The sequence below is a fragment of the Oncorhynchus mykiss genome, chromosome 26 (genome assembly GCF_013265735.2).
Source record: "Oncorhynchus mykiss isolate Arlee chromosome 26, USDA_OmykA_1.1, whole genome shotgun sequence".
Lineage (NCBI taxonomy): Eukaryota > Metazoa > Chordata > Actinopteri > Salmoniformes > Salmonidae > Oncorhynchus > Oncorhynchus mykiss.
Genome location: NC_048590.1, coordinates 27955629 through 27978485, shown reverse-complemented (window position 1 = coordinate 27978485; position 22857 = coordinate 27955629). Strand labels below are relative to the sequence as shown.

Genomic DNA, 22857 nt, shown 5'->3' with positions numbered 1-22857 from the left:
ATGAGGGGGGAGGATGTCTTCCTTGTAACACACAGCATTGAGATTGCCTGCAATGACAAGCTCAGTCTGATGATGCTGTGACACACCACCCCAGACCAGGACGTACCCCCCACCTCCATCCCGCTTCAGAGTACAGGCCTCGGTGTAACACTCATTCCTTCGACAATAAACGCATATCCGACCATCACCCCTGGTGAGACAAAACCGCAACTCGTCAATGAAGAGCACTTTTTGACAGTCCTGTCTGGTCCAGCAAAGGTGGGTTTGTGCCCACGCAGATGAGCAGGGACCCTGGGCATCTTTCTTTTTGTGTTTTTCAGAGTCAGTAGAAAGGCCTCTTTAGTATCCTAAGTTTTCAAAACTTCTTAATTGCCTACCATCTGTAAGCTGTTAGTGTCTTAATGATGTTCCACATATGCATGTTCATTAATTGTTTATGGTTCATTGAACACGGATGGGAAACAGTGTTTAATCCCATTAAAATGAAGATCTGTGAAGTTATTTGTATTTTTACGAATTATCTTTGAAAGACAAGGTCCTGAAAAAGGGAAGTTTATTTTTTTGATGGGTTTATGAGGTATGCATTAATGGCGCATGTAGGCAAAGACACTCAGCACAAATTGAAAAGACACCGCTCATTTCCAAATCTCACTCAGACATAGAAAAAATGCACGAGATTGCCAGGAGTCGAACCTAGAATCTTCTGATCCGTAGTCAGACGCGTTATCCATTGCGCCACAAGACCGATGCTAAATTCACCCTAACTCTTCTCTAATTGGTCAATTCTGGATACTTGGTAGCGGACGGTAATATGATTGGTTATTATGGTTATTAGGCGCATCAGATTTGCGGACATGAGGGGATTCAAATAATCTGGGCCAGGCGCCCGGTTAGGGTGTTTGGCACCGGGTGAAATTTGGAATCAAACTGCTTCCCGGGCGTGAGCACAGTTCAAAGCCCACGGCGAAATTCGGCTCAAAACAAAAGTGACGTAATTATGTATGTCGAGTAATGAGTAGGATTCACTGATTTCACCTGCAAAAGTGATTGTTTTATTTGTTGAAAACGCGTTATCGGCCTTTCCAATGAAAACGACTTAGAACATTCAAACATATATTTCATGGAAAAGTTATGTTGAATGTTTCTGGAACACGCACTATGCTGCCTTGTTGACAACATGATCGAGCGGTGAGGGCCCTCCTCGCCGATAAAGCGTAACAAACTTAACATTTCTAAATATTTGTATGAACATGCCAAGATTAAACAACTGAGACATAAACTGAACAAGTTCCACAGACATGTGACTAACATAAATGGAATAACATGTCCCTGAACAAAGGGGGGTCAAAATCAAAAGTAACAGTCAGTATCTGGTGTGGCCACCAGCTGCATTAAGAATTGCAGTGCATCTCCTCCTCATGGACTGCACCAGATTTGCCAGTTCTTGCTGTGAGATGTTACCCCACTCTTCCACCAAGGCAACTGCAAGTTCCCGGACATTTCTGGGGGGAATGGCCCTAGCCCTCACCCTCCGATCCAACAGGTCCCAGACGTGCTCAAAGGGCTGAGATGCGGGTTCTTCGCTGGCCATGGCAGAACACTGACATTCCTGTCTTGCAGGAAATCACACACAGAATGAGCAGTATGGCTGGTGGCATTGTCATGCTGGAGGGTCACGTCAGGATGAGCCTGCAGGAAGGGTACCACATGAGGGGGGAGGATGTCTTCCTTGTAACACACAGCATTGAGATTGCCTGCAATGACAAGCTCAGTCTGATGATGCTGTGACACACCGCCCCAGACCAGGACGTACCCCCCACCTCCATCCCGCTTCAGAGTACAGGCCTCGGTGTAACACTCATTCCTTCGACAATAAACGCATATCCGACCATCACCCCTGGTGAGACAAAACCGCAACTCGTCAATGAAGAGCACTTTTTGACAGTCCTGTCTGGTCCAGCAAAGGTGGGTTTGTGCCCACGCAGATGAGCAGGGACCCTGGGCATCTTTCTTTTTGTGTTTTTCAGAGTCAGTAGAAAGGCCTCTTTAGTATCCTAAGTTTTCAAAACTTCTTAATTGCCTACCATCTGTAAGCTGTTAGTGTCTTAATGATGTTCCACATATGCATGTTCATTAATTGTTTATGGTTCATTGAACACGGCATGGGAAACAGTGTTTAATCCCATTAAAATGAAGATCTGTGAAGTTATTTGTATTTTTACGAATTATCTTTGAAAGACAAGGTCCTGAAAAAGGGAAGTTTATTTTTTTGATGGGTTTATGAGGTATGCATTAATGGCGCATGTAGGCAAAGACACTCAGCACAAATTGAAAAGACACCGCTCATTTCCAAATCTCACTCAGACATAGAAAAAATGCACGAGATTGCCAGGAGTCGAACCTAGAATCTTCTGATCCGTAGTCAGACGCGTTATCCATTGCGCCACAAGACCGATGCTAAATTCACCCTAACTCTTCTCTAATTGGTCAATTCTGGATACTTGGTAGCAGGACGGTAATATGATTGGTTATTATGGTTATTAGGCGCATCAGATTTGCGGACATGAGGGGATTCAAATCATCTGGGCCAGGCGCCCGGTTAGGGTGTTTGGCACCGGGTGAAATTTGGAATCAAACTGCTTCCCGGGCGTGAGCACAGTTCAAAGCCCACGGCGAAATTCGGCTCAAAACAAAAGTGACGTAATTATGTATGTCGAGTAATGAGTAGGATTCACTGATTTCACCTGCAAAAGTGATTGTTTTATTTGTTGAAAACGCGTTATCGGCCTTTCCAATGAAAACGACTTAGAACATTCAAACATATATTTCATGGAAAAGTTATGTTGAATGTTTCTGGAACACGCACTATGCTGCCTTGTTGACAACATGATCGAGCGGTGAGGGCCCTCCTCGCCGATAAAGCGTAACAAACTTAACATTTCTAAATATTTGTATGAACATGCCAAGATTAAACAACTGAGACATAAACTGAACAAGTTCCACAGACATGTGACTAACATAAATGGAATAACATGTCCCTGAACAAAGGGGGGTCAAAATCAAAAGTAACAGTCAGTATCTGGTGTGGCCACCAGCTGCATTAAGAATTGCAGTGCATCTCCTCCTCATGGACTGCACCAGATTTGCCAGTTCTTGCTGTGAGATGTTACCCCACTCTTCCACCAAGGCAACTGCAAGTTCCCGGACATTTCTGGGGGGAATGGCCCTAGCCCTCACCCTCCGATCCAACAGGTCCCAGACGTGCTCAAAGGGCTGAGATGCAGGTTCTTCGCTGGCCATGGCAGAACACTGACATTCCTGTCTTGCAGGAAATCACACACAGAATGAGCAGTATGGCTGGTGGCATTGTCATGCTGGAGGGTCACGTCAGGATGAGCCTGCAGGAAGGGTACCACATGAGGGGGGAGGATGTCTTCCTTGTAACACACAGCATTGAGATTGCCTGCAATGACAAGCTCAGTCTGATGATGCTGTGACATACCGCCCCAGACCAGGACGTACCCCCCCACCTCCATCCCGCTTCAGAGTACAGGCCTCGGTGTAACACTCATTCCTTCGACAATAAACGCATATCCGACCATCACCCCTGGTGAGACAAAACCGCAACTCGTCAATGAAGAGCACTTTTTGACAGTCCTGTCTGGTCCAGCAAAGGTGGGTTTGTGCCCACGCAGATGAGCAGGGACCCTGGGCATCTTTCTTTTTGTGTTTTTCAGAGTCAGTAGAAAGGCCTCTTTAGTATCCTAAGTTTTCAAAACTTCTTAATTGCCTACCATCTGTAAGCTGTTGGTGTCTTAATGATGTTCCACATATGCATGTTCATTAATTGTTTATGGTTCATTGAACACGCATGGGAAACAGTGTTTAATCCCATTAAAATGAAGATCTGTGAAGTTATTTGTATTTTTACGAATTATCTTTGAAAGACAAGGTCCTGAAAAAGGGAAGTTTCTTTTTTTGATGGGTTTATGGGGTATACGTTAATGGCGCATGTAGGCAAAGACACTCAGCACAAATTGAAAAGACAGCGCTCATTTCCAAATCTCACTCAGACATAGACTAAATGCACGAGCTTGCCAGGAGTCGAACCTAGAATCTTCTGATCCGTAGTCAGACGCGTTATCCATTGCGCCACAAGCCCGATGCTAAATTCAACCTAACTCTTCTCTAATTGGTCAATTCTGGATACTTGGTAGCGGACGGTAATATGATTGGTTATTATGGTTATTAGGCGCATCAGATTTGCGGACATGAGGGGATTCAAATCATCTGGGCCAGGCGCCCGGTTAGGGTGTTTGGCACCGGGTGAAATTTGGAATCGAACTGCTTCCCGGGCGTGAGCACAGTTCAAAGCCCACGGCGAAATTCGGCTCAAAACAAAAGTGACGTAATTATGTATGTCGAGTAATGAGTAGGATTCACTGATTTCACCTGCAAAAGTGATTGTTTTATTTGTTGAAAACGCGTTATCGGCCTTTCCAATGAAAACACCTTAGAACATTCAAACATATATTTCATGGAAAAGTTATGTTGAATGTTTCTGGAACATTGAACACGCATGGGAAACAGTGTTTAATCCCATTAAAATGAAGATCTGTGAAGTTATTTGTATTTTTACGAATTATCTTTGAAAGACAAGGTCCTGAAAAAGGGAAGTTTCTTTTTTTGATGGGTTTATGGTGTATACGTTAATGGCGCATGTAGGCAAAGACACTCAGCACAAATTGAAAAGACACCGCTCATTTCCAAATCTCACTCAGACATAGACTAAATGCACGAGCTTGCCAGGAGTCGAACCTAGAATCTTCTGATCCGTAGTCAGACGCGTTATCCATTGCGCCACAAGCCCGATGCTAAATTCAACCTAACTCTTCTCTAATTGGTCAATTCTGGATACTTGGTAGCGGACGGTAATATGATTGGTTATTATGGTTATTAGGCGCATCAGATTTGCGGACATGAGGGGATTCAAATCATCTGGGCCAGGCGCCCGGTTAGGGTGTTTGGCACCGGGTGAAATTTGGAATCGAACTGCTTCCCGGGCGTGAGCACAGTTCAAAGCCCACGGCGAAATTCGGCTCAAAACAAAAGTGACGTAATTATGTATGTCGAGTAATGAGTAGGATTCACTGATTTCACCTGCAAAAGTGATTGTTTTATTTGTTGAAAACGCGTTATCGGCCTTTCCAATGAAAACGACTTAGAACATTCAAACATATATTTCATGGAAAAGTTATGTTGAATGTTTCTGGAACACGGACTATGCTGCCTTGTTGACAACATGATCGAGCGGTGAGGGCCCTCCTCGCCGATAAAGCGTAACAAACTTAACATTTCTAAATATTTGTATGAACATGCCAAGATTAAACAACTGAGACATAAACTGAACAAGTTCCACAGACATGTGACTAACATAAATGGAATAACATGTCCCTGAACAAAGGGGGGTCAAAATCAAAAGTAACAGTCAGTATCTGGTGTGGCCACCAGCTGCATTAAGAATTGCAGTGCATCTCCTCCTCATGGACTGCACCAGATTTGCCAGTTCTTGCTGTGAGATGTTACCCCACTCTTCCACCAAGGCAACTGCAAGTTCCCGGACATTTCTGGGGGGAATGGCCCTAGCCCTCACCCTCCGATCCAACAGGTCCCAGACGTGCTCAAAGGGCTGAGATGCGGGTTCTTCGCTGGCCATGGCAGAACACTGACATTCCTGTCTTGCAGGAAATCACACACAGAATGAGCAGTATGGCTGGTGGCATTGTCATGCTGGAGGGTCACGTCAGGATGAGCCTGCAGGAAGGGTACCACATGAGGGGGGAGGATGTCTTCCTTGTAACACACAGCATTGAGATTGCCTGCAATGACAAGCTCAGTCTGATGATGCTGTGACACACCGCCCCAGACCAGGACGTACCCCCCACCTCCATCCCGCTTCAGAGTACAGGCCTCGGTGTAACACTCATTCCTTCGACAATAAACGCATATCCGACCATCACCCCTGGTGAGACAAAACCGCAACTCGTCAATGAAGAGCACTTTTTGACAGTCCTGTCTGGTCCAGCAAAGGTGGGTTTGTGCCCACGCAGATGAGCAGGGACCCTGGGCATCTTTCTTTTTGTGTTTTTCAGAGTCAGTAGAAAGGCCTCTTTAGTATCCTAAGTTTTCAAAACTTCTTAATTGCCTACCATCTGTAAGCTGTTAGTGTCTTAATGATGTTCCACATATGCATGTTCATTAATTGTTTATGGTTCATTGAACACGCATGGGAAACAGTGTTTAATCCCATTAAAATGAAGATCTGTGAAGTTATTTGTATTTTTACGAATTATCTTTGAATGACAAGGTCCTGAAAAAGGGAAGTTTATTTTTTTGATGGGTTTATGAGGTATGCATTAATGGCGCATGTAGGCAAAGACACTCAGCACAAATTGAAAAGACAACGCTCATTTCCAAATCTCACTCAGACATAGACTAAATGCACGAGCTTGCCAGGAGTCGAACCTAGAATCTTCTGATCCGTAGTCAGACGCGTTATCCATTGCGCCACAAGCCCGATGCTAAATTCAACCTAACTCTTCTCTAATTGGTCAATTCTGGATACTTGGTAGCGGACGGTAATATGATTGGTTATTATGGTTATTAGGCGCATCAGATTTGCGGACATGAGGGGATTCAAATCATCTGGGCCAGGCGCCCGGTTAGGGTGTTTGGCACCGGGTGAAATTTGGAATCGAACTGCTTCCCGGGCGTGAGCACAGTTCAAAGCCCACGGCGAAATTCGGCTCAAAACAAAAGTGATGTAATTATGTATGTCGAGTAATGAGTAGGATTCACTGATTTCACCTGCAAAAGTGATTGTTTTATTTGTTGAAAACGCGTTATCGGCCTTTCCAATGAAAACGACTTAGAACATTCAAACATATATTTCATGGAAAAGTTATGTTGAATGTTTCTGGAACACGGACTATGCTGCCTTGTTGACAACATGATCGAGCGGTGAGGGCCCTCCTCGCCGATAAAGCGTAACAAACTTAACATTTCTAAATATTTGTATGAACATGCCAAGATTAAACAACTGAGACATAAACTGAACAAGTTCCACAGACATGTGACTAACATAAATGGAATAACATGTCCCTGAACAAAGGGGGGTCAAAATCAAAAGTAACAGTCAGTATCTGGTGTGGCCACCAGCTGCATTAAGAATTGCAGTGCATCTCCTCCTCATGGACTGCACCAGATTTGCCAGTTCTTGCTGTGAGATGTTACCCCACTCTTCCACCAAGGCAACTGCAAGTTCCCGGACATTTCTGGGGGGAATGGCCCTAGCCCTCACCCTCCGATCCAACAGGTCCCAGACGTGCTCAAAGGGCTGAGATGCGGGTTCTTCGCTGGCCATGGCAGAACACTGACATTCCTGTCTTGCAGGAAATCACACACAGAATGAGCAGTATGGCTGGTGGCATTGTCATGCTGGAGGGTCACGTCAGGATGAGCCTGCAGGAAGGGTACCACATGAGGGGGGAGGATGTCTTCCTTGTAACACACAGCATTGAGATTGCCTGCAATGACAAGCTCAGTCTGATGATGCTGTGACACACCGCCCCAGACCAGGACGTACCCCCCACCTCCATCCCGCTTCAGAGTACAGGCCTCGGTGTAACACTCATTCCTTCGACAATAAACGCATATCCGACCATCACCCCTGGTGAGACAAAACCGCAACTCGTCAATGAAGAGCACTTTTTGACAGTCCTGTCTGGTCCAGCAAAGGTGGGTTTGTGCCCACGCAGATGAGCAGGGACCCTGGGCATCTTTCTTTTTGTGTTTTTCAGAGTCAGTAGAAAGGCCTCTTTAGTATCCTAAGTTTTCAAAACTTCTTAATTGCCTACCATCTGTAAGCTGTTAGTGTCTTAATGATGTTCCACATATGCATGTTCATTAATTGTTTATGGTTCATTGAACACGCATGGGAAACAGTGTTTAATCCCATTAAAATGAAGATCTGTGAAGTTATTTGTATTTTTACGAATTATCTTTGAATGACAAGGTCCTGAAAAAGGGAAGTTTATTTTTTTGATGGGTTTATGAGGTATGCATTAATGGCGCATGTAGGCAAAGACACTCAGCACAAATTGAAAAGACATCGCTCATTTCCAAATCTCACTCAGACATAGAAAAAATGCACGAGCTTGCCAGGAGTCGAACCTAGAATCTTCTGATCCGTAGTCAGACGCGTTATCCATTGCGCCACAAGCCCGATGCTAAATTCATCCTAACTCTGCTCTAATTGGTCAATTCTGGATATTTGGTAGCGGACGGTAATATGATTGGTTATTATGGTTATTAGGCGCATCAGATTTGCGGACATGAGGGGATTCAAATCATCTGGGCCAGGCGCCCGGTTAGGGTGTTTGGCACCGGGTGAAATTTGGAATCGAACTGCTTCCCGGGCGTGAGCACCGTTCAAAGCCCACGGCGAAAGTCGGCTCAAAACAAAAGTGAAGAAATTATGTATGTCGAGTAATGAGTAGGATTCACTGATTTCACCTGCAAAAGTGATTGTTTTATTTGTTGAAAACGCGTTATCGGCCTTTCCAATGAAAACGACTTAGAACATTCAAACATATATTTCATGGAAAAGTTATGTTGAATGTTTCTGGAACACGGACTATGCTGCCTTGTTGACAACATGATCGAGCGGTGAGGGCCCTCCTCGCCGATAAAGCGTAACAAACTTAACATTTCTAAATATTTGTATGAACATGCCAAGATTAAACAACTGAGACATAAACTGAACAAGTTCCACAGACATGTGACTAACATAAATGGAATAACATGTCCCTGAACAAAGGGGGGTCAAAATCAAAAGTAACAGTCAGTATCTGGTGTGGCCACCAGCTGCATTAAGAATTGCAGTGCATCTCCTCCTCATGGACTGCACCAGATTTGCCAGTTCTTGCTGTGAGATGTTACCCCACTCTTCCACCAAGGCAACTGCAAGTTCCCGGACATTTCTGGGGGGAATGGCCCTAGCCCTCACCCTCCGATCCAACAGGTCCCAGACGTGCTCAAAGGGCTGAGATGCAGGTTCTTCGCTGGCCATGGCAGAACACTGACATTCCTGTCTTGCAGGAAATCACACACAGAATGAGCAGTATGGCTGGTGGCATTGTCATGCTGGAGGGTCACGTCAGGATGAGCCTGCAGGAAGGGTACCACATGAGGGGGGAGGATGTCTTCCTTGTAACACACAGCATTGAGATTGCCTGCAATGACAAGCTCAGTCTGATGATGCTGTGACACACCGCCCCAGACCAGGACGTACCCCCCACCTCCATCCCGCTTCAGAGTACAGGCCTCGGTGTAACACTCATTCCTTCGACAATAAACGCATATCCGACCATCACCCCTGGTGAGACAAAACCGCAACTCGTCAATGAAGAGCACTTTTTGACAGTCCTGTCTGGTCCAGCAAAGGTGGGTTTGTGCCCACGCAGATGAGCAGGGACCCTGGGCATCTTTCTTTTTGTGTTTTTCAGAGTCAGTAGAAAGGCCTCTTTAGTATCCTAAGTTTTCAAAACTTCTTAATTGCCTACCATCTGTAAGCTGTTAGTGTCTTAATGATGTTCCACATATGCATGTTCATTAATTGTTTATGGTTCATTGAACACGCATGGGAAACAGTGTTTAATCCCATTAAAATGAAGATCTGTGAAGTTATTTGTATTTTTACGAATTATCTTTGAATGACAAGGTCCTGAAAAAGGGAAGTTTATTTTTTTTATGGGTTTATGAGGTATGCATTAATGGCGCATGTAGGCAAAGACACTCAGCACAAATTGAAAAGACATCGCTCATTTCCAAATCTCACTCAGACATAGAAAAAATGCACGAGCTTGCCAGGAGTCGAACCTAGAATCTTCTGATCCGTAGTCAGACGCGTTATCCATTGCGCCACAAGCCCGATGCTAAATTCATTCTAACTCTGCTCTAATTGGTCAATTCTGGATATTTGGTAGCGGACGGTAATATGATTGGTTATTATGGTTATTAGGCGCATCAGATTTGCGGACATGAGGGGATTCAAATCATCTGGGCCAGGCGCCCGGTTAGGGTGTTTGGCACCGGGTGAAATTTGGAATCGAACTGCTTCCCGGGCGTGAGCACCGTTCAAAGCCCACGGCGAAAGTCGGCTCAAAACAAAAGTGAAGAAATTATGTATGTCGAGTAATGAGTAGGATTCACTGATTTCACCTGCAAAAGTGATTGTTTTATTTGTTGAAAACGCGTTATCGGCCTTTCCAATGAAAACGACTTAGAACATTCAAACATATATTTCATGGAAAAGTTATGTTGAATGTTTCTGGAACACGGACTATGCTGCCTTGTTGACAACATGATCGAGCGGTGAGGGCCCTCCTCGCCGATAAAGCGTAACAAACTTAACATTTCTAAATATTTGTATGAACATGCCAAGATTAAACAACTGAGACATAAACTGAACAAGTTCCACAGACATGTGACTAACATAAATGGAATAACATGTCCCTGAACAAAGGGGGGTCAAAATCAAAAGTAACAGTCAGTATCTGGTGTGGCCACCAGCTGCATTAAGAATTGCAGTGCATCTCCTCCTCATGGACTGCACCAGATTTGCCAGTTCTTGCTGTGAGATGTTACCCCACTCTTCCACCAAGGCAACTGCAAGTTCCCGGACATTTCTGGGGGGAATGGCCCTAGCCCTCACCCTCCGATCCAACAGGTCCCAGACGTGCTCAAAGGGCTGAGATGCGGGTTCTTCGCTGGCCATGGCAGAACACTGACATTCCTGTCTTGCAGGAAATCACACACAGAATGAGCAGTATGGCTGGTGGCATTGTCATGCTGGAGGGTCACGTCAGGATGAGCCTGCAGGAAGGGTACCACATGAGGGGGGAGGATGTCTTCCTTGTAACACACAGCATTGAGATTGCCTGCAATGACAAGCTCAGTCTGATGATGCTGTGACATACCGCCCCAGACCAGGACGTACCCCCCACCTCCATCCCGCTTCAGAGTACAGGCCTCGGTGTAACACTCATTCCTTCGACAATAAACGCATATCCGACCATCACCCCTGGTGAGACAAAACCGCAACTCGTCAATGAAGAGCACTTTTTGACAGTCCTGTCTGGTCCAGCAAAGGTGGGTTTGTGCCCACGCAGATGAGCAGGGACCCTGGGCATCTTTCTTTTTGTGTTTTTCAGAGTCAGTAGAAAGGCCTCTTTAGTATCCTAAGTTTTCAAAACTTCTTAATTGCCTACCATCTGTAAGCTGTTAGTGTCTTAATGATGTTCCACATATGCATGTTCATTAATTGTTTATGGTTCATTGAACACGCATGGGAAACAGTGTTTAATCCCATTAAAATGAAGATCTGTGAAGTTATTTGTATTTTTACGAATTATCTTTGAATGACAAGGTCCTGAAAAAGGGAAGTTTATTTTTTTTATGGGTTTATGAGGTATGCATTAATGGCGCATGTAGGCAAAGACACTCAGCACAAATTGAAAAGACATCGCTCATTTCCAAATCTCACTCAGACATAGAAAAAATGCACGAGCTTGCCAGGAGTCGAACCTAGAATCTTCTGATCCGTAGTCAGACGCGTTATCCATTGCGCCACAAGCCCGATGCTAAATTCATCCTAACTCTGCTCTAATTGGTCAATTCTGGATATTTGGTAGCGGACGGTAATATGATTGGTTATTATGGTTATTAGGCGCATCAGATTTGCGGACATGAGGGGATTCAAATCATCTGGGCCAGGCGCCCGGTTAGGGTGTTTGGCACCGGGTGAAATTTGGAATCGAACTGCTTCCCGGGCGTGAGCACCGTTCAAAGCCCACGGCGAAAGTCGGCTCAAAACAAAAGTGAAGAAATTATGTATGTCGAGTAATGAGTAGGATTCACTGATTTCACCTGCAAAAGTGATTGTTTTATTTGTTGAAAACGCGTTATCGGCCTTCCCAATGAAAACCACTTAGAAAAAAATTCAAACATATATTTCATGGAAAAGTTATGTTGAATGTTTCTGGAACATTGAACACGCATGGGAAACAGTGTTTAATCCCATTAAAATGAAGATCTGTGAAGTTATTTGTATTTTTACGAATTATCTTTGAAAGACAAGGTCCTGAAAAAGGGAAGTTTCTTTTTTTGATGGGTTTATGGGGTATACGTTAATGGCGCATGTAGGCAAAGACGCTCAGCACAAATTGAAAAGACACCGCTCATTTCCAAATCTCACTCAGACATAGACTAAATGCACGAGCTTGCCAGGAGTCGAACCTAGAATCTTCTGATCCGTAGTCAGACGCGTTATCCATTGCGCCACAAGCCCGATTCTAAATTCATCCTAACTCTGCTCTAATTGGTCAATTCTGGATATTTGGTAGCGGACGGTAATATGATTGGTTATTATGGTTATTAGGCGCATCAGATTTGCGGACATGAGGGGATTCAAATCATCTGGGCCAGGCGCCCGGTTAGGGTGTTTGGCACCGGGTGAAATTTGGAATCGAACTGCTTCCCGGGCGTGAGCACCGTTCAAAGCCCACGGCGAAAGTCGGCTCAAAACAAAAGTGAAGAAATTATGTATGTCGAGTAATGAGTAGGATTCACTGATTTCACCTGCAAAAGTGATTGTTTTATTTGTTGAAAACGCGTTATCGGCCTTTCCAATGAAAACGACTTAGAACATTCAAACATATATTTCATGGAAAAGTTATGTTGAATGTTTCTGGAACACAACATGATCGAGCGGTGAGGGCCCTCCTCGCCGATAAAGCGTAACAAACTTAACATTTCTAAATATTTGTATGAACATGCCAAGATTAAACAACTGAGACATAAACTGAACAAGTTCCACAGACATGTGACTAACATAAATGGAATAACATGTCCCTGAACAAAGGGGGGTCAAAATCAAAAGTAACAGTCAGTATCTGGTGTGGCCACCAGCTGCATTAAGAATTGCAGTGCATCTCCTCCTCATGGACTGCACCAGATTTGCCAGTTCTTGCTGTGAGATGTTACCCCACTCTTCCACCAAGGCAACTGCAAGTTCCCGGACATTTCTGGGGGGAATGGCCCTAGCCCTCACCCTCCGATCCAACAGGTCCCAGACGTGCTCAAAGGGCTGAGATGCAGGTTCTTCGCTGGCCATGGCAGAACACTGACATTCCTGTCTTGCAGGAAATCACACACAGAATGAGCAGTATGGCTGGTGGCATTGTCATGCTGGAGGGTCACGTCAGGATGAGCCTGCAGGAAGGGTACCACATGAGGGGGGAGGATGTCTTCCTTGTAACACACAGCATTGAGATTGCCTGCAATGACAAGCTCAGTCTGATGATGCTGTGACACACCGCCCCAGACCAGGACGTACCCCCCACCTCCATCCCGCTTCAGAGTACAGGCCTCGGTGTAACACTCATTCCTTCGACAATAAACGCATATCCGACCATCACCCCTGGTGAGACAAAACCGCAACTCGTCAATGAAGAGCACTTTTTGACAGTCCTGTCTGGTCCAGCAAAGGTGGGTTTGTGCCCACGCAGATGAGCAGGGACCCTGGGCATCTTTCTTTTTGTGTTTTTCAGAGTCAGTAGAAAGGCCTCTTTAGTATCCTAAGTTTTCAAAACTTCTTAATTGCCTACCATCTGTAAGCTGTTAGTGTCTTAATGATGTTCCACATATGCATGTTCATTAATTGTTTATGGTTCATTGAACACGCATGGGAAACAGTGTTTAATCCCATTAAAATGAAGATCTGTGAAGTTATTTGTATTTTTACGAATTATCTTTGAATGACAAGGTCCTGAAAAAGGGAAGTTTATTTTTTTGATGGGTTTATGAGGTATGCATTAATGGCGCATGTAGGCAAAGACACTCAGCACAAATTGAAAAGACATCGCTCATTTCCAAATCTCACTCAGACATAGAAAAAATGCACGAGCTTGCCAGGAGTCGAACCTAGAATCTTCTGATCCGTAGTCAGACGCGTTATCCATTGCGCCACAAGCCCGATGCTAAATTCATCCTAACTCTGCTCTAATTGGTCAATTCTGGATATTTGGTAGCGGACGGTAATATGATTGGTTATTATGGTTATTAGGCGCATCAGATTTGCGGACATGAGGGGATTCAAATCATCTGGGCCAGGCGCCCGGTTAGGGTGTTTGGCACCGGGTGAAATTTGGAATCGAACTGCTTCCCGGGCGTGAGCACCGTTCAAAGCCCACGGCGAAAGTCGGCTCAAAACAAAAGTGAAGAAATTATGTATGTCGAGTAATGAGTAGGATTCACTGATTTCACCTGCAAAAGTGATTGTTTTATTTGTTGAAAACGCGTTATCGGCCTTTCCAATGAAAACGACTTAGAACATTCAAACATATATTTCATGGAAAAGTTATGTTGAATGTTTCTGGAACACGGACTATGCTGCCTTGTTGACAACATGATCGAGCGGTGAGGGCCCTCCTCGCCGATAAAGCGTAACAAACTTAACATTTCTAAATATTTGTATGAACATGCCAAGATTAAACAACTGAGACATAAACTGAACAAGTTCCACAGACATGTGACTAACATAAATGGAATAACATGTCCCTGAACAAAGGGGGGTCAAAATCAAAAGTAACAGTCAGTATCTGGTGTGGCCACCAGCTGCATTAAGAATTGCAGTGCATCTCCTCCTCATGGACTGCACCAGATTTGCCAGTTCTTGCTGTGAGATGTTACCCCACTCTTCCACCAAGGCAACTGCAAGTTCCCGGACATTTCTGGGGGGAATGGCCCTAGCCCTCACCCTCCGATCCAACAGGTCCCAGACGTGCTCAAAGGGCTGAGATGCAGGTTCTTCGCTGGCCATGGCAGAACACTGACATTCCTGTCTTGCAGGAAATCACACACAGAATGAGCAGTATGGCTGGTGGCATTGTCATGCTGGAGGGTCACGTCAGGATGAGCCTGCAGGAAGGGTACCACATGAGGGGGGAGGATGTCTTCCTTGTAACACACAGCATTGAGATTGCCTGCAATGACAAGCTCAGTCTGATGATGCTGTGACACACCGCCCCAGACCAGGACGTACCCCCCACCTCCATCCCGCTTCAGAGTACAGGCCTCGGTGTAACACTCATTCCTTCGACAATAAACGCATATCCGACCATCACCCCTGGTGAGACAAAACCGCAACTCGTCAATGAAGAGCACTTTTTGACAGTCCTGTCTGGTCCAGCAAAGGTGGGTTTGTGCCCACGCAGATGAGCAGGGACCCTGGGCATCTTTCTTTTTGTGTTTTTCAGAGTCAGTAGAAAGGCCTCTTTAGTATCCTAAGTTTTCAAAACTTCTTAATTGCCTACCATCTGTAAGCTGTTAGTGTCTTAATGATGTTCCACATATGCATGTTCATTAATTGTTTATGGTTCATTGAACACGCATGGGAAACAGTGTTTAATCCCATTAAAATGAAGATCTGTGAAGTTATTTGTATTTTTACGAATTATCTTTGAATGACAAGGTCCTGAAAAAGGGAAGTTTATTTTTTTTATGGGTTTATGAGGTATGCATTAATGGCGCATGTAGGCAAAGACACTCAGCACAAATTGAAAAGACATCGCTCATTTCCAAATCTCACTCAGACATAGAAAAAATGCACGAGCTTGCCAGGAGTCGAACCTAGAATCTTCTGATCCGTAGTCAGACGCGTTATCCATTGCGCCACAAGCCCGATGCTAAATTCATTCTAACTCTGCTCTAATTGGTCAATTCTGGATATTTGGTAGCGGACGGTAATATGATTGGTTATTATGGTTATTAGGCGCATCAGATTTGCGGACATGAGGGGATTCAAATCATCTGGGCCAGGCGCCCGGTTAGGGTGTTTGGCACCGGGTGAAATTTGGAATCGAACTGCTTCCCGGGCGTGAGCACCGTTCAAAGCCCACGGCGAAAGTCGGCTCAAAACAAAAGTGAAGAAATTATGTATGTCGAGTAATGAGTAGGATTCACTGATTTCACCTGCAAAAGTGATTGTTTTATTTGTTGAAAACGCGTTATCGGCCTTTCCAATGAAAACGACTTAGAACATTCAAACATATATTTAATGGAAAAGTTATGTTGAATGTTTCTGGAACACGGACTATGCTGCCTTGTTGACAACATGATCGAGCGGTGAGGGCCCTCCTCGCCGATAAAGCGTAACAAACTTAACATTTCTAAATATTTGTATGAACATGCCAAGATTAAACAACTGAGACATAAACTGAACAAGTTCCACAGACATGTGACTAACATAAATGGAATAACATGTCCCTGAACAAAGGGGGGTCAAAATCAAAAGTAACAGTCAGTATCTGGTGTGGCCACCAGCTGCATTAAGAATTGCAGTGCATCTCCTCCTCATGGACTGCACCAGATTTGCCAGTTCTTGCTGTGAGATGTTACCCCACTCTTCCACCAAGGCAACTGCAAGTTCCCGGACATTTCTGGGGGGAATGGCCCTAGCCCTCACCCTCCGATCCAACAGGTCCCAGACGTGCTCAAAGGGCTGAGATGCAGGTTCTTCGCTGGCCATGGCAGAACACTGACATTCCTGTCTTGCAGGAAATCACACACAGAATGAGCAGTATGGCTGGTGGCATTGTCATGCTGGAGGGTCACGTCAGGATGAGCCTGCAGGAAGGGTACCACATGAGGGGGGAGGATGTCTTCCTTGTAACACACAGCATTGAGATTGCCTGCAATGACAAGCTCAGTCTGATGATGCTGTGACACACCGCCCCAGACCAGGACGTACCCCCCACCTCCATCCCGCTTCAGAGTACAGGCCTCGGTGTAACACTCATTCCTTCGACAATAAACGCATATCCGACCATCACCCCTGGTGAGACAAAACCGCAACTCGTCAATGAAGAGCACTTTTTGACAGTCCTGTCTGGTCCAGCAAAGGTGGGTTTGTGCCCACGCAGATGAGCAGGGACCCTGGGCATCTTTCTTTTTGTGTTTTTCAGAGTCAGTAGAAAGGCCTCTTTAGTATCCTAAGTTTTCAAAACTTCTTAATTGCCTACCATCTGTAAGCTGTTAGTGTCTTAATGATGTTCCACATATGCATGTTCATTAATTGTTTATGGTTCATTGAACACGCATGGGAAACAGTGTTTAATCCCATTAAAATGAAGATCTGTGAAGTTATTTGTATTTTTACGAATTATCTTTGAATGACAAGGTCCTGAAAAAGGGAAGTTTATTTTTTTGATGGGTTTATGAGGTATGCATTAATGGCGCATGTAGGCAAAGACACTCAGCACAAATTGAAAAGACATCGCTCATTTCCAAATCTCACTCAGACATAGAAAAAATGCACGAGCTTGCCAGGAGTCGAACCTAGAATCTTCTGATCCGTAGTCAGACGCGTTATCCATTGCGCCACAAGCCCGATGCTAAATTCATCCTAACGCTGCTCTAATTGGTCAATTCTGGATATTTGGTAGCGGACGGTAATATGATTGGTTATTATGGTTATTAGGCGCATCAGATTTGCGGACATGAGGGGATTCAAATCATCTGGGCCAGGCGCCCGGTTAGGGTGTTTGGCACCGGGTGAAATTTGGAATCGAACTGCTTCCCGGGCGTGAGCACCGTTCAAAGCCCACGGCGAAAGTCGGCTCAAAACAAAAGTGAAGAAATTATGTATGTCGAGTAATGAGTAGGATTCACTGATTTCACCTGCAAAAGTGATTGTTTTATTTGTTGAAAACGCGTTATCGGCCTTTCCAATGAAAACGACTTAGAACATTCAAACATATATTTCATGGAAAAGTTATGTTGAATGTTTCTGGAACACAACATGATCGAGCGGTGAGGGCCCTCCTCGCCGATAAAGCGTAACAAACTTAACATTTCTAAATATTTGTATGAACATGCCAAGATTAAACAACTGAGACATAAACTGAACAAGTTCCACAGACATGTGACTAACATAAATGGAATAACATGTCCCTGAACAAAGGGGGGTCAAAATCAAAAGTAACAGTCAGTATCTGGTGTGGCCACCAGCTGCATTAAGAATTGCAGTGCATCTCCTCCTCATGGACTGCACCAGATTTGCCAGTTCTTGCTGTGAGATGTTACCCCACTCTTCCACCAAGGCAACTGCAAGTTCCCGGACATTTCTGGGGGGAATGGCCCTAGCCCTCACCCTCCGATCCAACAGGTCCCAGACGTGCTCAAAGGGCTGAGATGCAGGTTCTTCGCTGGCCATGGCAGAACACTGACATTCCTGTCTTGCAGGAAATCACACACAGAATGAGCAGTATGGCTGGTGGCATTGTCATGCTGGAGGGTCACGTCAGGATGAGCCTGCAGGAAGGGTACCACATGAGGGGGGAGGATGTCAGCATTGAGATTGCCTGCAATGACAAGCTCAGTCTGATGATGCTGTGACATACCGCCCCAGACCAGGACGTACCCCCCACCTCCATCCCGCTTCAGAGTACAGGCCTCGGTGTAACACTCATTCCTTCGACAATAAACGCATATCCGACCATCACCCCTGGTGAGACAAAACCGCAACTCGTCAATGAAGAGCACTTTTTGACAGTCCTGTCTGGTCCAGCAAAGGTGGGTTTGTGCCCACGCAGATGAGCAGGGACCCTGGGCATCTTTCTTTTTGTGTTTTTCAGAGTCAGTAGAAAGGCCTCTTTAGTATCCTAAGTTTTCAAAACTTCTTAATTGCCTACCATCTGTAAGCTGTTAGTGTCTTAATGATGTTCCACATATGCATGTTCATTAATTGTTTATGGTTCATTGAACACGCATGGGAAACAGTGTTTAATCCCATTAAAATGAAGATCTGTGAAGTTATTTGTATTTTTACGAATTATCTTTGAAAGACAAGGTCCTGAAAAAGGGAAGTTTCTTTTTTTGATGGGTTTATGGGGTATACGTTAATGGCGCATGTAGGCAAAGACACTCAGCACAAATTGAAAAGACACCGCTCATTTCCAAATCTCACTCAGACATAGACTAAATGCACGAGCTTGCCAGGAGTCGAACCTAGAATCTTCTGATCCGTAGTCAGACGCGTTATCCATTGCGCCACAAGCCCGATGCTAAATTCATCCTAACTCTTCTCTAATTGGTCAATTCTGGATATTTGGTAGCGGACGGTAATATGATTGGTTATTATGGTTATTAGGCGCATCAGATTTGCGGACATGAGGGGATTCAAATCATCTGGGCCAGGCGCCCGGTTAGGGTGTTTGGCACCGGGTGAAATTTGGAATCGAACTGCTTCCCGGGCGTGAGCACCGTTTAAAGCCCACGGCGAAAGTCGGCTCAAAACAAAAGTGAAGAAATTATGTATGTCGAGTAATGAGTAGGATTCAGTGTTTTCACCTGCAAAAGTGATTGTTTTATTTGTTGAAAACGCGTTATCGGCCTTCCCAATGAAAACCACTTAGAAAAAAATTCAAACATATATTTCATGGAAAAGTTATGTTGAATGTTTCTGGAACATTGAACACGCATGGGAAACAGTGTTTAATCCCATTAAAATGAAGATCTGTGAAGTTATTTGTATTTTTACGAATTATCTAAGACAAGGTCCTGAAAAAGGGAAGTTTCTTTTTTTGCTGGGTTTATGAGGTATAAAGTAATGGCGCATGTAGGCAAAGACACTCAGCACAAATTGAAAAATCTCACTCAGACATAGAAAATGCACGAGCTTGCCAGGAGTCGAACCTAGAATCTTCTGATCCGTAGTCAGACGCGTTATCCATTGCGCCACAAGCCCGTTTCTTGCCAGTCGAGCCACCGTAGCTCTCCTCCTGCGCTGTGAAGAAAGGCAGAAGAAATGCGCATTTGTCTTGAGTCGTTCTAGCGCCTCGGCCGCCTTTCCTTTCCCCCGTGACAGCTGAGAGGAAATGTTATCTTTTCATTTTCATTGTCTGCAGTTCTACACATTTTGCCATGGGGCAGAAAGAAAATGTTGACATTTTATAACAAATATAACGCAATTCTAGATATTTTTCATGGGGCAGAGATACATTTTTTTTTTATTGCAGATTCAGAGCTAATTTCATGCAATTATACCTATTTTGCTATAGGATGGAGAGACATTTTTGCCATTTTAAAGATAATTTCCTACAATTCTACACATTTTGCCATGACTTATTTCATGTTAATATGATATCTAAATGAGAATGACGAACAAAATCAATGGGCGTCCCCTAGAGGGTCGGTATTCCGGTCGGTATTCGATTACTACAGGTTTAGATATCTGGCTAGACTAACTACAGTGCCTTGCGAAAGTATTCAGCCCTCTTGAACTTTGCGACCTTTTGCCACATTTCAGGCTTCAAACATAAAGATATAAAACTGTATTTTTTTGTGAAGAATCAACAACAAGTGGGACACAATCATGAAGTGGAACGACATTTATTGGATATTTCAAACTTTTTTAACAAATCAAAAACTGAAAAATTGGGCGTGCAAAATTATTCAGCCCCTTTACTTTCAGTGCAGCAAACTCTCTCCAGAAGTTCAGTGAGGATCTCTGAATGATCCAATGTTGACCTAAATGACTAATGATGATGATAAATACAATCCACCTGTGTGTAATCAAGTCTCCGTATAAATGCACCTGCACTGTGATAGTCTCAGAGGTCCGTTAAAAGCGCAGAGAGCATCATGAAGAACAAGGAACACACCAGGCAGGTCCGAGATACTGTTGTGAAGAAGTTTAAAGCCGGATTTGGATACAAAAAGATTTCCCAAGCTTTAAACATCCCAAGGAGCACTGTGCAAGCGATAATATTGAAATGGAAGGAGTATCAGACCACTGCAAATCTACCAAGACCTGGCCGTCCCTCTAAACTTTCAGCTCATACAAGGAGAAGACTGATCAGAGATGCAGCCAAGAGGCCCATGATCACTCTGGATGAACTGCAGAGATCTACAGCTGAGGTGGGAGACTCTGTCCATAGGACAACAATCAGTCGTATATTGCACAAATCTGGCCTTTATGGAAGAGTGGCAAGAAGAAAGCCATTTCTTAAAGAGATCCATAAAAAGTGTCGTTTAAAGTTTGAAACAAGCCACCTGGGAGACACACCAAACATGTGGAAGAAGGTGCTCTGGTCAGATGAAACCAAAATTGAACTTTCTGGCAACAATGCAAAACGTTATGTTTGGCGTAAAAGCAACACAGCTGAACACACCATCCCCACTGTCAAACATGGTGGTGGCAGCATCATGGTTTGGGCCTGCTTTTCTTCAGCAGGGACAGGGAAGATGGTTAAAATTGATGGGAAGATAGATGGAGCCAAATACAGGACCATTTTGGAAGAAAACCTGATGGAGTCTGCAAAAGACCTGAGACTGGGACGGAGAATTGTCTTCTAACAAGACAATGATCCAAAACATAAAGCAAAATCGACAATGGAATGGTTCAAAAATAAACATATCCAGGTGTTAGAATGGCCAAGTCAAAGTCCAGACCTGAATCCAATCGAGAATCTGTGGAAAGAACTGAAAACTGCTGTTCACAAATGCTCTCCATCCAACCTCACTGAGCTCGAGCTGTATTGCAAGGAGGAATGGGAAAAAAAATCAGTCTCTCGATGTGCAAAACTGATAGAGACATACCCCAAGTGACTTACAGCTGTAATCGCAGCAAAAGGTGGCGCTACAAAGTATTAACTTAAGGGGGCTGAATAATTTTGCACGCCCAATTTTTCAGTTTTTGATTTGTTAAAAAAGTTTGAAATATCCAATAAATGTCGTTCCACTTCATCATTTGTCCCCCTTGTTGTTGATTCTTCACAAAAAATACAGTTTTATATCTTTATGTTTGAAGCCTGAAATGTGGCAAAAGGTCGCCAAGTTCAAGGGGGCCGAATACTTTCGCAAGGCACCGTACTAATCTAAGAATTGACATGGGTAATTGTCAGCCAATCCAGTGACTGACATAAGATAAAAACTGCTGATGCACAATCAACTGGTGTATTCTACTATTCTTACTCTCAATAGTAAGTTGAGACCCTGACTAAATAAATAAAACATTGGTTTGTATCTTTCAATTTTCTCCAACTACAGTATCTGTTTTCCAACCTAATTTATATAAAAAGATGTATAAAAAAATCTTGACAATCATGAATTTTTACTAAGATTCAAATGTTATACAGATATTGTCAAATGGTTGCCAATAAGTAATTATAAATATAACATTTTGTACAAATTAGGATTCACAACCTGTGTACACAAAGTCATATTCATACATTTTAGAAAAATATTCTGCCCCGGGGCCACTTTTAATTTGTCCTGTTATGCCTAACATCTAACTGGAGCCTTTTCCATCTAAATTCTTACTGACTCCCAATAGGCATGGGAATTGATGGGCACACTGCATCAGAGATAAATTAATAATTTGCAGCATCCCAAGAATTTGTTGGCCACACAGTATTTTCACACACCGAGCTCCACACAACAGCCATAGCCTTGGTAAGCAGACTGGGTGCTAAAACTACAGACGAGCCGACAGTGTTTGAGGATCATCCTCTGCCCCCAGGATTCATTCACAGGCCTCCCTCTCCCTCTTTAATGAGACCCCTGCTATTTGTCTGACACCAGACTGGATCAGATGGCCCAGCACACAGCAGGACTGCTGCCCCTGTCCCAGTTGTGTCTGAGGGAAATTAGATCCTATCCTGGACAAACTGTCCCCCTGGTTTCCCCAGAGAGCTTTGTCCCAGAGATAGCTCGGTGCTATGAAGCGACTGTGCA

The 22857-nt window shown here is 44.2% G+C and overlaps 12 non-coding genes across 12 annotated transcripts; all 12 read right to left on the bottom strand.

The window, feature by feature from the left end:
• Positions 1–4089: 4089 nt before the first annotated feature.
• Positions 4090–4162, bottom strand: trnar-acg. Its single transcript has one exon. It is a non-coding gene; the product is annotated as a tRNA-Arg (tRNA).
• Positions 4163–4797: 635 nt separating this feature from the next.
• On the bottom strand, positions 4798–4870 carry trnar-acg. The gene has a single exon. It is a non-coding gene; the product is annotated as a tRNA-Arg (tRNA).
• Positions 4871–6504: 1634 nt separating this feature from the next.
• On the bottom strand, positions 6505–6577 carry trnar-acg. Its single transcript has one exon. It is a non-coding gene; the product is annotated as a tRNA-Arg (tRNA).
• A 1634-nt stretch (positions 6578–8211) lies between these two features.
• Positions 8212–8284, bottom strand: trnar-acg. The gene has a single exon. It is a non-coding gene; the product is annotated as a tRNA-Arg (tRNA).
• A 1634-nt stretch (positions 8285–9918) lies between these two features.
• On the bottom strand, positions 9919–9991 carry trnar-acg. Its single transcript has one exon. It is a non-coding gene; the product is annotated as a tRNA-Arg (tRNA).
• A 1634-nt stretch (positions 9992–11625) lies between these two features.
• Positions 11626–11698, bottom strand: trnar-acg. The gene has a single exon. It is a non-coding gene; the product is annotated as a tRNA-Arg (tRNA).
• A 638-nt stretch (positions 11699–12336) lies between these two features.
• On the bottom strand, positions 12337–12409 carry trnar-acg. The gene has a single exon. It is a non-coding gene; the product is annotated as a tRNA-Arg (tRNA).
• A 1613-nt stretch (positions 12410–14022) lies between these two features.
• trnar-acg lies at positions 14023–14095 on the bottom strand. The gene has a single exon. It is a non-coding gene; the product is annotated as a tRNA-Arg (tRNA).
• A 1634-nt stretch (positions 14096–15729) lies between these two features.
• Positions 15730–15802, bottom strand: trnar-acg. The gene has a single exon. It is a non-coding gene; the product is annotated as a tRNA-Arg (tRNA).
• Positions 15803–17436: 1634 nt separating this feature from the next.
• On the bottom strand, positions 17437–17509 carry trnar-acg. Its single transcript has one exon. It is a non-coding gene; the product is annotated as a tRNA-Arg (tRNA).
• Positions 17510–19107: 1598 nt separating this feature from the next.
• Positions 19108–19180, bottom strand: trnar-acg. Its single transcript has one exon. It is a non-coding gene; the product is annotated as a tRNA-Arg (tRNA).
• A 614-nt stretch (positions 19181–19794) lies between these two features.
• Positions 19795–19867, bottom strand: trnar-acg. The gene has a single exon. It is a non-coding gene; the product is annotated as a tRNA-Arg (tRNA).
• Between the last annotated feature and the right edge of the window lie 2990 nt (positions 19868–22857).